Genomic DNA, 14,998 nt, shown 5'->3' on the forward strand with positions numbered 1-14,998 from the left:
ACTCAAAGCATTGAAAACAAGATTTGACTTTATAGAAAAATGATTTATTTTTACAAAAGTATCCAAAGATAGTGATTTTTTGGGTGCCTCTTATACTGATTAAGACTAACAATGTTGAAGAAAATGTGAACGAAGAACATGTCCAATGTCTTTGCAGCATCGGCATAAGTATAAATTAGCAATTTCTACATAAAAAATTATAAATAGAAACATCTCATAATTGAGGCATTTATATTACCCGTTTCTTAACTAAGCTTGTTCATAAGATCATTGATCACTCATTAAGTAAAAAATTAAAAAGAAATAGTAATGTTTAAGTGGTTTATATTTAGCAATAAAGTTCATAAATTTAGAAAGCCATCTTAATGGAGGGGCTTGGTGTGAATATATGGAGATATAGTTATAATTATGCCAACAATTTGTTTTAATTTTTTTGTGTGTGCAGTTGTTTGATGCAAAACACCAAGTTTGCAAGATAGTCTTGCTATTCTTGGTAGGCCTGGAATTCGATGGTGGTATTGGTTGTTTTTCTACTTTTAAGTGGTATATGACAAGTTAAAAATTTGTGAGACATTAATTTTTACAGTGTTTGAATTTAAAAATTTTGAAATATGAGATTTTTGTAACTGTTGTCAATCAGGATTTGCACCTTTAGCGAGATGTAGAATCAAGCTATCCTGTGAAACAATGGAAACTCTCTCAGGTGGTGGGTTGTCCTAAAATGAGAGAAGAATCTCTGGAAGCTAGGCCGATTCCTAAGTTGTGATCACCTAATCCTAAAACATACTCGAGATAAGGGTAAGAAATGAAAGAATGAATGATAAAAACTAATCTAAGTGAGGTGATACACCAATGGTTTTGAATCTAATTTTGATTACTTCAGCACAAACTATGAAAAAGAGAATTGATCCACAATATCAGAAAATCACGTAATCACAAAAGTGTTTCTATGTAAGGATTGGGATCTCCTACTTTGAAAGGGATACCTAAGTTTCACCAATTTTCTGCAAGAAAACAATAATCACAAACATAGACCTGCAATCATATGTATCACGATTCAAAACTCAATTAGGAATGTAACTATAATGAAGGCGAACACAACATTAAATTAAGAAATTCACAAAATTGCACAAGAATCTATGAGAAGGAACCGCTGTATCTCTATAATCAATGCTAGAAAAATAATCTCTGCTACAAATGCCCTTACAATCAACTCAAAGTTTTGCAATCTGCAAAAATCTGAATCCGAAAAAGGGTCCTCCATAATGAGGTGAAAGTACAATATCTATAAAAATAGCCCTAACTCAGATTCCAAAATCATGCCTAGGAAAAGTCACCAAAAATGATGAAAACTATGATGGAGCCTTTGAAAATTACACTCAACCACTTGCCCAACTGATGGATAACTCAAAACTGCCTCCAACTCTCCAAAATTATGCACAAAAAGATCAAACTCGGATGCACTAAGTAACCCACAAAAATAGCATGTGAAACTCCTCTTAATTTATACAATATATGCATAAAATAAGCCCTCAATCTGAACTGCATGCATAACTGATCATCACTGCTCCATGGACTGCTAAAAATATCATTAAATAACTCACAAATCTACATACAAAACTGAAATTGAACTTAGCCTCAATGAATACCCCTTATTAACTAAATGTCCCCCGGTTCCAAAAATAGCTTTCCCATTTACTCTCCTTGCATTTAGGCATTAAACATTTAAAATTCATTTTAATTCCCTTTAATTAATTAATAAAATTAAAGGCTTTATAATTATAGCCTTTTAATTTATTAATTTTACAAAAAGTTCTTTTTTATTATATTTAATTAATACTGACATGTTTTAATATTATTATTATTTTATTTTTAAAAAAACACATCAGTATTAATTAAATATAACAAAGGGAATATTAAATATATATTATAAGTATTATATATTAGATAAATATTTAGTCATAATTTATTTAATATATGTAATATTTATAGTATATATATTAACTAATCTTTATTTGTTAATAAATCTATTATATGCATTGAATAAATGACACTGCATATAATAATTTATACCAAATCTAAATGGAGTTAACAAATACCTATGGCTTGAACCCAAAATCCTTATGCAATATTGCAAAGACAAGAATGAAATACATCCCAGGAAAAAGGGCAAATATTTATTTTGTTTTCACTTATGCATGGAAGATTGAGAGGGTCTCCAAACCCTAGTTGAGACTTGATGGTTTCCACTGCGATTTTCTTGATGTTTGGACAGCTACATTTTTTATTTGGTTGCGGGTTCTTGTAATGTTTGCTAAGGACTTCATATTCTTGCTTTGCTGGACAGTGACTTGGCTTTGAATGTGTTCATTTTCTTCTTCTTATTACTCACATATGAGGCAGTTTTGGACGCCATATTTCTTCACTAGTACATTTGACCCCATTTTTAGACCAAATTTTTTGACCATCTATTAAAATGGGGTCAAATTGGTCGGAATAGGAAAGAAAAAATGTGTTTTTTTTTAAATCCATGCCCGTGTTGGTCAAAATTTTGACCAACACTAAGAGTTGGTTGAAATTTCGAGTGTTGGTCAAAATTTTGACCAACACGGCTTCATATTATTTTGAAAATGTAAAAACCACACCCTATTTCATTGTTATGTACACTCTACATCGTTATGCCGAACACGAGCTTCATATCCAGTGTGTTGAATGCTTAATCTCAAGGCAATAGTTGGAAAGTTCGGCACATCAGAGGTCAGAGGATTGATCTGACTTGAACAATATTGATAATGCTACTATGAGTATCTAACTAGGCGTTTTCTTTTAATATTTTTTCTTCGATCATAACCATGTTCTAATGTCTTTGGCAACTTGAGCGAAACCCATCTAGAAATCAAGACGCCACTTCAAATAGAGAGACTTATTCAGAGTTTGGTCGTAACTTAATAAAAGAGCTATGGTAGAATAGTGATCAAAAATATGTTTTGCGGATACCTTCCCATCTTACAATCTATGAAATGTAACGTATATATATTTTTGAATCATTTTGTATGTTCATTTTTAGCATCGAAGTTTCGCATCATATTTTAAGATTCAATAGAAGTTTCGAATCATACTCATGATTCATCTTTAGATTTAATGAGAATGAGAACTTATCATGAAGTATTGATTCCAACCATTGATGTTTTAATTTATTTTTTTAATTGACCAGAATAGGGTTTTGTTTAGGGTTTTTTTTTTATGACTGAACACTTGAATTGATCTCCTATGCAGGCAAGTCTTCAAACAAAGTGGGTATAGTTTTGGGTATTCTTGGGGGCTTCTTGTTGATGTTATTGCTATGCCTATTTGGATTCAGAAGAAGATTCAAGTCTGCGGCATTAAGGAAAGGTACTTTTGAGGTGATTATTTTTCGGTAAATCGTTCTTTCAAATGTCAACGAAAATTATAGCTAGTTGATTATATAAGAGCTACTCACTCAAAAAGGAAATAAGTGAGAAAAAATTTCGTTTATTTTTTCTTGTAAAATAAAATCTTCTCTATACAAAATGTGTAATATTTTTCCCATGCATCAATCAACAGAGAATCCTGATATAGAGGTGTACTCTGCTATTGGGAAGGAGCATGGAATTTTTCTCAACTTGGAAAATATAAAGGCTGCAACTAGAAATTTTCATGATGATAACAAGCTTGGAGAAGGGGGATTCAGCTCTGTTTACAAGGTAACATAATCTAACCACATTAAATATGCTATTAAATTGAAATAGGTTACTTCTTCGTTCTCCACTTAACAACAATCTACACACTATTTCATAGAGAATGAAAGGGTGGGAATATGTCCTAAAGTCACACAAAATAGGCATTTTAATTTTGAATTTCAGGACTTTCATATATTATTAGAATACACTCTTGTACAATTGCTTGAAGTATAAATTCTCAAATGTTCACTGGTATATGTTCTGCGAATACCTTCCTATACAAAATAATTCAGAACATTGATAGTTATGAGAGCTCCCCTACCAGTGTGTATGTGACATAGAGCCAAATTGGACATCTTTGTTCGAATAGACTGCTGAAAGCTATATCAACAGCTTGCAACGAGAGTCATATTTGGACATCAATGTAAAATACCAACACAATGTACAAAAACATACGTAAATTCATCCATTATTGACCATAAAGGTTTTGAGTCAGTGAAAAATATGCCTTCTTTTTAGTAATCAAATGCTCAACTTCAACAAGTGACAAGTTGACAAGCTCTGAAATCTTTTGTAGCCAAGTCAGCTAAGTTAGCTTTGTTGTTTTGATTGATCCTTCAAGATGGAGCATGCCATGAAGCCATACAATAATACCCTTTGAGTCCTTCTCAATATTTTTTATTATGGCATTGCTCGAATCCATCAGTGTTACCTCTTCACCTTCTGAGACAAGAGCGGCATCAGCACTCTCCAACCAAATGTGTTTTGTGTAAGTAGTTTCTTTCTTGCCAGCACCTTCATACTTTTTATGCCTAGCCAAAATTTTGACAAAAGGTTCTTCAGGCCCATTTGTTAAGCATAGAAGAACACAATTTTCAAAAAGAGCAGTGTGTCTAGGACAGACAGGGTCAATGATTTTTTTATTCATTGTCCAAAGTCTATCCCACTCCATTAGATTTAGATTTTTTGATTTTTTGACGCTCCTTGAAACAAAAGTGCCAAAGAAAACTTAGATTTATAATTTTAATTGGTATAGGTTATAAGAATCTATATGGAAACTATAGAAAATTAAGTGAAAAAAAAGATGTTCCAAAGAAAAAGTCCAACATTTAAACTTGTGACAGAATAAATTGCTTTAAGGCCTCTACTGTCAATCCACTTCGCAATGTTCCTTGCACTGTTGGGAAGCGAGGATCATCCCAACCCTCCACTTTTTCATTATCTACATACCACTGTAGTTTTTGCTTGCTCTAAAGAGTATAAACAAAATTCAAATGGCTAAAATCCCACACATGCACTTTCTGCAAATCCATGTCTTCTAAGACCCTATAATATTGTTCATTACGATCATGGTACTCACTTGACCGGAGAGCATGTGTCACACCTTCAATGCTATCTACATATGGGCATGCAAAATCATATGTTGGATATATCTTGTATTTAGATCTAACATGGTGATGGCGGACAGGATTGCATCTATAATAAATAGGATCTCGCAATGTTTTGTTAACATCTTACATAGCTAGCTTACCTCTTAGACAACATTGCATCCCCCTCTCAGTAGCAGCAATCATTTCTTTCCATAGACACATATTTTTCTCCATAGATTTATTCCTATTGATGGACTCAATTCCATCCATTCTCTCTTTCTGCATCTTCTCTCAAGGTGTGTCATCCACCAATCTAGGTCACATAAGAAAAATTTTAAATGAGTTGTGTTAATATAATTTGTTAAGGATTGGTTACAACCAAAGTCATAAGGTTTTTGACATTGGTGGAGCCGTAGTTTACTATTAATTAAATGGTAACATATTCTACATAAAGGTGAGTTTGTTATTTGGAGTCCCCTGGTTGCTTTCTCAAACTAATCAACCTTGATTTGATAAGTGTTTCTACTTGTAAACTACAGTGTTAGAATTTTGATGTGGAATTCCTTCTGCATGCAGGCTCATTTGGGGAAGTTTTTCGAGGCATATGGAAAGGAATAGAAGTTGCAATCAAGATTTTACTAGAGCAAGACTTGACAGAGGAGAACATGGAAGATTTCTACAATGAAATATCACTTTTAAGGTAGCTGCATAACATTCTATTCAAAATACTATAATCATCACTAATTTCTCCTACTATCTCAAATTACTTTAAATAAAGAGGTTGGTAGGACTTTTCTTTCTCATACATTTTCTGTTTTGTTCTATATGCATCTTGTCCAGATGCTTGCGACATCCAAATGGTACTTTCTAGCTCCCTGTCTATAGCTTGAAGCTATTGTTCTAAAAATTTAAAGTAGGGTGAAGTTTTCTTCTAAAGTTCTCAAAAATTATAAACAATTGTATGTTTTGTTTATCGTATAATTTGATGCTTTGGTTTGGATATCTTGTATGTGTAAATAGTACAATGCCTATGAGCTTGTTTAGAACTCATGCAATGGTCGCATCACAATTTGTGTGAAATTGCTTGTATTTTTGGCCCTAAAATGCCCTAGACGGTTTGTATTCACCAAAATGCTAGTATTGAAACCATGCAAATGCAATCAATATCATCGCCCAAGCTGTTTGCATCCAAACAGTGCTATGCAAGGAATAATGATGCATTTTTGTTGAAGCAATACACACAAATTTGCTCCAAAAATCACCACTTTACCTTTAGAGTTCAAAATGCATGGTATAAAGTCATAAAGGCATTCTTTTTGAAGCTCTTTGCATTTGTTTTTGTATGTAAAATTGACACTTAGTCTTCTTAGTTACTAAGACGAGGTTTTAAATGAGAAACACACATGTATATGCATTCAAAATTGACACTTTGGAGTCTTTTGTAACTAAAGTTGATAATGATGTGCTTTTCAAAAAAATTTGCATGTGTAAACACATCTAAAAAGTGCCACAATAACTTAACACTTGCTTTTTAGGAGGTTTTACATATGGTTTTTATTTTACACATGTTTAATATATGCAAGTTTATAATACACAAACAATGTGCTCTAGTAGCATTCAATTGATGGATCAAGGGTTTGTGTGATATGCATGTATAGATATTGTTAAGGATATCTATAGTTGGGCAAAAGTTAGCAGAGTACTAATTCACCCCCAAGTATTCCCTATTTCTAACAATGACTATTTATGGTCTAATATTCAATCCTTATTTTGAATGTGCTATATGTTGAAAATGTGGAAATTAGTGATCCAAATCTGATAGAAATTATGGACACAAGCACACTTGTAGCTTGAATTTACTTAACATCAGTGTATGCACATCCATGTATCTCTCCTATTGCATATCCATGTATCATCCTCTGTCATTTTAGTTTAGCTGATCTCTGGTGAAGAGAGGCAATACTCTCATCGTGAAAGCCTATGCCATCAATGAAGGAATCTGGTACATAGAATATTGTTAAGGTTTTGAGAGATGATAGTGGAGGTTCTTGAAACACCGTACTGGGAAAAATGTGGCCCTGCCAAACTTCCTAGGCAGAATGGTAACTGTGTTCTATATAAAGATGCTTAGCTTGAGAAAAAATTATTTTCTTTTGGAATATGTACACAAAAGGCTCTAATTTCTCAAGAAAACAACATTTACCTATAGGTTCATGGAAGTGCATTGAGCATCTAATATTTTAAAAGCTTTTTGTTACCAATAATGCCTGAGGTGTAGTTTATGGTCATCTTTCATTTGAGAGCTAAAAATAATTTTATTTTCTAAGGATTTTTTCTTTTCAAATATATCATGCCTATATATTAAGTAGTGATCTCCAGCTTTCAACTCTATAGAAATCCCCTAGTAAGTCTGTCAGAGTTAGGCTTCCACTTCCAAAGTATATTGTGGAGTACAAATTTGGATCCCAGAATGGCAATGGGGTTTTACATAAAGATGCCCATGCCCAATTATTTTGATGGCTCAAGCCTTGTAAAGCTTGATTAGGAAAATATAGGAAGCCATTGGGCTCTACTGATATGTCCATTATGGCTAAAGAGTACTTCATGGTCTTCTTTGCTTGAAAAAGATGTTGTTTTTCAAAGAGGAGTTACCTGTGTTAGAAGTTTGCTTTGTTTTTTCTTTTGTTCTTTTGTTGATTGAGGGTCTCTATTAAAAAATGAGTTGATTTCTGTTTAGATTCCTTGTTAATTTTTCTTCCATAAACATCTTGATAGAAGTTTTTGAATCTTTATATCTTGAGGTAACTTCGCTTTTAGTCTTTTTTAAATATGGTTCTTGAAGTTTGTTTCCAGTTCACAATTTGATATTTTGAGTTTGATTTCGTTGTTATTCTGACAAGATCTTAATAGTATGAATTAGATAACTGTTCAGTAGTTTTGCACCCATTATCTTCTCATCATAGCCTATGAATTTGAGATGGAAGTGGGTATATGGTAAGTACATAGGTGAACTGTTCAACAAGGTTTATTATTCTTGGTAATAGATGTCAAAAGGCCTTTTCTTGTTACTGAAGTCGAATGGTTGGGAATGGGCTCAGTAGAGGTCAAATATCACATATGAGGCCCTCAATGCAATAAGGGATGAGGCTGGGATCATGCCCTAGGAAACTTTGGCAGAATGGGTACTTTTCAATCCTTTACTCTTAGGCCCTTAGTCTAAAAGGTAAACTTTTGTGAAATGGGTACATTTGAATCCTTAACCCTTAGGCTCTAAAGCTTAAAAAGACAATGTTGGCAGAATTGCTTTTGTTCAATCTCTCACTCTTAGCTGAAGAGATTATCTTAGACTTGTGCTTCTGAATGAGGTTGCAAAAATGACTTGGGAATATTAAATATGTTAAAAGAATGGTAAATGTTGTAAAAAATGTTATGAAGAGGATATGAAGAGAAGAAATCATTTATTGTGCATGTATACTGAACTAAAAGGAGAAATCATCTATATCTCCATCATGTAATCTCAGTCTTTATATCCATTTTGTAATCTCAATCTTGTTAGTTTATGTTTCCGTTATTTATTTTTACATTTTGTTCCAATGTATTATTTGCAACATAGCAATCTCCTTATTATTTCCCCACCATATCATGTTTTAGTATTTTACCACTTTTCCTATTCTTTGATTTTTCTTTTTATAATCTCCTATTCTCTTTTAATCGGTTATCATTTATTTGCTTTGGTTTTTCTGTCCCCTTTATCATTTTGCCTCTTCATTGATGCTAATGCCAAGTATTTTTGTCAATGGGACCTTATCCCTCCATTGAAGCTAATGCCCAATTTTTTTGTCAAGGAACATTACTGTTACTGTCAATCATCAATAGTTGAAAATGGACTTTTTGTGAACCACAAGATTTGCGTTGAAAGAAGCTCTTGAGAATGACAACACACTTCCAATTTTACTATCATAATTTTAGATCATGCTCATTGATGATAATGCCGAATTTTTTGTCAAAAAAACCTTGCCCCTCCAATGGCACTCACAAAAACTCTGTCTGCCAATATTGCTTCCTAGGTCATTCCTTTTTTTTTAGCAGCTGATGCCCTTGGCTATCTTTTCGAACATGCTCTCTCTTCGAAACCTGTCCATCGTATCTCATTGCTTGGTAATGCTACAGTGCCTAATTCCCAATGTTCTGATTACAACACGTTTATTTAAAATTTAGCTGATGTTGTAATACATACCTTAGATATTCGACAACATTTCTGCACTATCTCAGGATCCAAGCTTGCAATTCATCAAACTGAATTTATTATGATCTGCCCTAACTCACATCCCCATTGGATACCTTAAAATGCTGCGTAAGCATGGACTAATTACCGGATAGCTTGGTATACTCTTTTTTATTAGAGTCTCTCTTGAAGATTTTTGGAAATGATTCATGACCAAGTTCAGAGGCAAACTTGTGAGCTAGACCTTGATTTCTTTCCATGACTGGCTGCATCCAAGTCACCAGTAAAATTCTCTTTGCCAACCATGTCTACATTTCATCATTTTGATTGCCCTCCAAAAATTGCTACAATGAACAGACTTAATTGTTTAGGTATTTTATTCAAGCCAAAGGGGGCAAGAAGAAAGGTCATCCCCCTACTTCTTGGCTTCATTGTATCCAACTAAAGGATAGAGGTGGTATGGGGATTTACTGATTCATACACACAAGTGATTCCAAGATACAAAGGGAGTAGGCTTTAGAGTATTAAAGAGGTAAGATCATCCTTCTATTTTTGCATGTTGTAGTTTTTTTTTTCTAAGAAATAAACTTTCTTAGTAGAAAATTATTAGTTGAAGACTCAAAGATACAATTTGAAATATCTATCATGTCCATCTTCAAATCATTTATTTTAGTATTACATAATATTCTACACTAAACTCTTGATTTCATATACAATTCCAACTTGAAGTAGATGTACTTGTACTAGTAGAAGAATTGCAATAGATATTCTAACAAAAATATTCTTTCTTAGATCTTCCTAGGCGGTAATATATGATGCTGTAATGTCTGCATCATACCATGCCTCTACACAATTCCTTCTGCATATCCACAAAAACTAGACTTTTTTAGAAAGTTCTCACCTTCTGTGGAGAGAGTATTAGATCCACTCCCATTCCTGTTGCGTGGAAATGTGGCATACAAAGTGCTCAATTTGTTTTCAAAGATAAAAATGATGAAGATTGAGTGATAATTCCTACAAATTTCATTCTCATTAGCTCACTTTTATAGCATACAACTCAAAAACTATCACTTATATTTGTCAAATGCTTATATATATACAAAATTAAACGAGACCATAATTTGATTAGATAATTAAGGTGTTAAGGAAACTACAAGACAACTACAATTCATCAAGTCATGTTTCCCTTACTGACAATGCATGCTATTTCTATAGTGGCAAGTTGCAAGCCTTGCTCACTGCTGTACAGATGACGGAAACATTTTTATTCAATGCATTGTAAAAAAATCATGCATAAATTTCAAAAACAACACTATTGCTCAAAGATTTATGAGAAACGAATTCAAACATAGCAGTCTGAGGGCAAGCTATAGTAGCTAGTAGACACAAAACTCACAAATGCTAATGTTGTCCAAAATAAATGTGAAAATGTGGGTATGATCACAAGTCATAGAGGTGAACAGGGAGGAGGATATTGTTGTGCTCTTTCTGAGGTTCATATTTCCCAGTATTCTAAGATGTGAATAATTACCTGATTTAGTTTTGAATATGCAACTCTACCACAAACAATATTGAAAATCCTACTGCAAGATTACATTATGTAAGAGCACAAGAAGAATACTTGATATAGATGTGCAATAAAATTTGAATTTAAAAATACTAGTGCAATCTTGCTAAAACAGATGTCAACATCCCACAATGAGCATGTTTCTATCTGCACTTCATACCTTAGATATTATATGTTCTAGCAAGAGAAGGCAATTCCACAAAACACATACTTTGTATAAAAAGCAATATAACTTTGTTGCCTGCAATCCAAAAAATCAACATTGTAAATTTCAGTGTAGATTCCACAATAGTCATAGAAATAGTACGCAAATTGACAATGGAAAGATTCCCCCCAAAAAAAATATTCACCTCTGCTGAAGTGTGGAGAGTACCAAAGAAAGATGAAAATATACGGAACCTAGAAAACCAATTTCTTTTGCTAATCACCTCTACTGAATGATAATGCATACCTATTTGTAGAAGGCTCAACAAACTTAAACATGCACTTCTTAATGCAAAAGCTAAAATTCAATTTTAAGTTCCTCAAATATTTCCTTCATTTTCAGTTGCAAAATAGTTTTTCAATTTGACTCTTACCTATGTTCTGACAATTTCTTGTCTGTCTGAGGTGAAGACCTTTTCTCACACTATTAATGCTCTTAATCTTCCTGATAAACACATTATATTCTGGGTGTAAATGATGAGACCTGCTTTTAATATGGCTACATGAACAAACAAAACACTTAAATATTAAAACAATGTATGGAAATGTTTATCTCATAAATAAGATAAGCTGAGGTAAATTTAATGGCCTTAAAAGGATATAGTTGACCAAAATTGATAGAAAAAATTCATCAAAATATTATAATGGAAAGGTTAGGAATGTAAATGAAGACTTTGCATATGAACAAATGAATATACTCCCTACAACTAGAATAAAAATCGTGGAATCCTCTGATAGCAACAACATCTTCAAAATAATCTGCAAGAGGGAAACTACAGGAAAGAAAAAGAGAGAGCATATCAACTCCTTTAAATGCTGCAAGAATATCTGCATGATAGCACCCCTTGTCCCAGCAAAATTTGTAAGCTATCATGACAATCTGTGCCCATTCAAGAATCATAACATACAGAGGCCTCAACTTGTTTTTTAAGCCAAAAAATGCTAAAGATTTGAGTGACAATTCCTGTGAAGTTTACTCTCACTAGCTCACTACCATAGCATACAAATTTTAAAACATATTATATTCAAAGAAACCATAATAGTAGTAAATAAAATATATTTTTACCTATACTTCATATCTCAGGTATTCTATTTTCTGGCAAAGAACATGCAAAACCAAAAACATGTACCTTGTTCACAAAGCAATGGAGCTTTGTTCCCCGCAAAACACATAAATGGGTACATGGTCAGACTGCAGTATGGTTAGGAACTAGGATACCAATTTCTAGTCCATAGAAGTGATCAAGAGTGCTTGTGGATCTTATTGTGTGAGGATGCGAGTTTAAATGGCAACGGCATTCTATTAAGACATAAATAAACTACCAATAGTATTGCCTGCTACAATTTTTTTTTTGGAACAATCCACCAGAAACTAGAATTGGCATTATCTATGGACTATTAAATGTTAGCTTTCTAATTCTTGAATAACAAAAACAAAGCTTAGTATGGCATCTCATTCTATGACAAATCTTATGTGAGGTAAAGGTATTACTTCAAAGAACAAGTCAGTGGATGCATACTCTGTTCCACGCTTAGCAACATTTTCAAATATCCTCTTTGCCTTAATTGCTACTTGACGTTCACTATCGATCTTTGGATCATGTCTATGGTAATTCAAAGACTTGTCAATTGTGTTAGTGATTCCTGAATGCTTGATATTTCAGATCCATCTCTTCATTTTCCAAGCAGAGACATTCCTTTGATTCAGCTTCTGTAATTATTTAATAGTTATCCCATTGGTGCCCCCTTCCTCTTTGTGCCCTGCCCTATCATTATTCCTGTTATCAGGAGGATCTATTTGAATTTCTACGTGTCCTGCATTGTTCATATTATTTTTATCTACTAGAGCAGAGGATTGATGGATTTCCATCATTGGGGGCGGAGATATAGTTTCAAGCACATATTGATGGAATATGGACTCCTGAATTCTGTCAAAATATGTTTTCACATGAAAATTCAAAGCCAAAATCTTCACCAATGGTGTCTTGAATAGCCATAGAAATGAGGCGCACAAAAGACAAAGTAGAAACGTCCCTGTGTAATCCAACAGGTTTTTGTCCTCTGTGTCCTCAAATGTATTAAAAATATCTGAGGGCACTCTTAAGTATACTTCATAGGTCTTCTCTAGTGCATTGGTTTTTATTTGAGTTAGTATCAGTAACAGATAGCTTCATAATTGTTACTTATATTATGACTTATTGACATTAGTGGTCAAAAGCATTGCAGGATACAGCAAAGATCTTTGTAAAGCCACAAAACCCTTATTTTTGGGAAATGTGTTGTACAGTCAGTATCAAAGGTCTAAACCACCAAAACCCTTTACAAAGTCCAAATGGGTATCCTAAATTATTGTTTTTCTTGTACGTTGTTAAGAAATTTTGCAAGATAATGATCAAAAACCTACATAGGAGGGCTAATTACAAAAAGGGTTGCAAAGAAATATACAGCTAGTTTGGAAAGCGATTGGAAAAAGGAGTTTGGAACTATTTTTTTTGGTCATTCTAGGCCCAAATAAGTTAGTCAAGAGTATGAACATCTCCTACAATGCTAGATAAGCACAAGTAAAAGAATTGGCAAAACAAAACTTAACAACCATCTTTACACAAGATAGGATAAGTTTGTGACTTGGTGAGTTGACCTAGGGGGTAGACTTGGTGAGCGTACTTGAATTGTCAGCTTGGCGAGTTGACTAGGGGAGTCGGCCTGGCGAGCTAACATGGCGAGTCGACTTAAAGTGGCGAGTTGGTGGGGCAAGTGGGGGTGACTTGGTGAGCTGACCTAGAGAGTTGGCCTAGGGAGCAGACTTGGTCAGTGAACTTAGAGAGTCAACTTGGTAAGTGTACTTCAATTGTCAGCTTGGCAAGCTGACTTGGGGAGCCGGCCTGATGATCTAACATGGTGAGTGGGCTTAAAGTGGCAACTTGGTGGGGCAAGTTGGCACGACTTAGCAAGGCCACTTAGAGACGCGACATGGCATGCTAACTTGGTGAGAAAGCTCGATGAGTGGACCTAAAGATTGACCCTGATGAGGCACTTTGGTGGGGTGACTTGATGATCGAACTCAAAGAGTCAACTTGGTGAGTATACTTGAACAGTTGACTTGGTGGGGCAAGTTGGTGAGCCGACTTAGCAAGTCCACTTGGTGAGGCGAGATGGTGAAGTGAGATGGTGAGTCAACTTGGTGCGGTGACTTGGCGAGCTGACTTGGTGAGTGGATTTAAAGACTGACCTTGATGAGGCACTTTGGTGGGGTGACTTGATGAGCGAACTTAAAGAGTCAACTTTGTGACATGACTTGGTGGGCTGGCTTGGCGAGCCGACTTGGCATGCGTACTTGAATAGTAGACTTGGTGAGCTGACTAAAAGAGTCAACTCACTGAGGTGAAGAGTGACTAAAGTTAAAGCCTCTATTATTGAATTCTCTTCCCTATCATCCATATTCATTTCCTTTGCTATTCATGCTTCACATGGGAGTCTTTTTATAAGATGATTTATTGTCAATCATGTCCATTCGCTACCAAACAATTCATATTCTACAAATTTGAGACACTGGAACTTTTGTGGATGTGCAGGCCATTGGAACATACTGTAGGGAGGATGATGAACTTATTCTCAACTGTCAGACTCAGGCAAGTGATACAAATTGTAGAATCTTAACATATGGTTGTTCAAATTCTGTATCTCTTAAATGATTTCCTTTTAGCGTATAACTTTATGTGCATAGTTGCCAAGTTTTCTTATTGTATCAGGCATATTAATGAAGAAGCATATTAGTTACTATCGATATTTTTTTAGGCATTCTATAAAATAGTTCACATGCCTTGCGTATGATATGAGATTTTGCATGCATCCTGCACTCTCATTCGGCTGATGATGGATTACGGAGAGTGATCTGAAACAATGATGCTAAAACACACACAATCAAATCCAA

Source organism: Cupressus sempervirens, chromosome 5 (assembly GCF_028749045.1).
Source record: "Cupressus sempervirens isolate cs-2001-9-10 chromosome 5, ASM2874904v1, whole genome shotgun sequence".
NCBI lineage: Eukaryota > Viridiplantae > Streptophyta > Pinopsida > Cupressales > Cupressaceae > Cupressus > Cupressus sempervirens.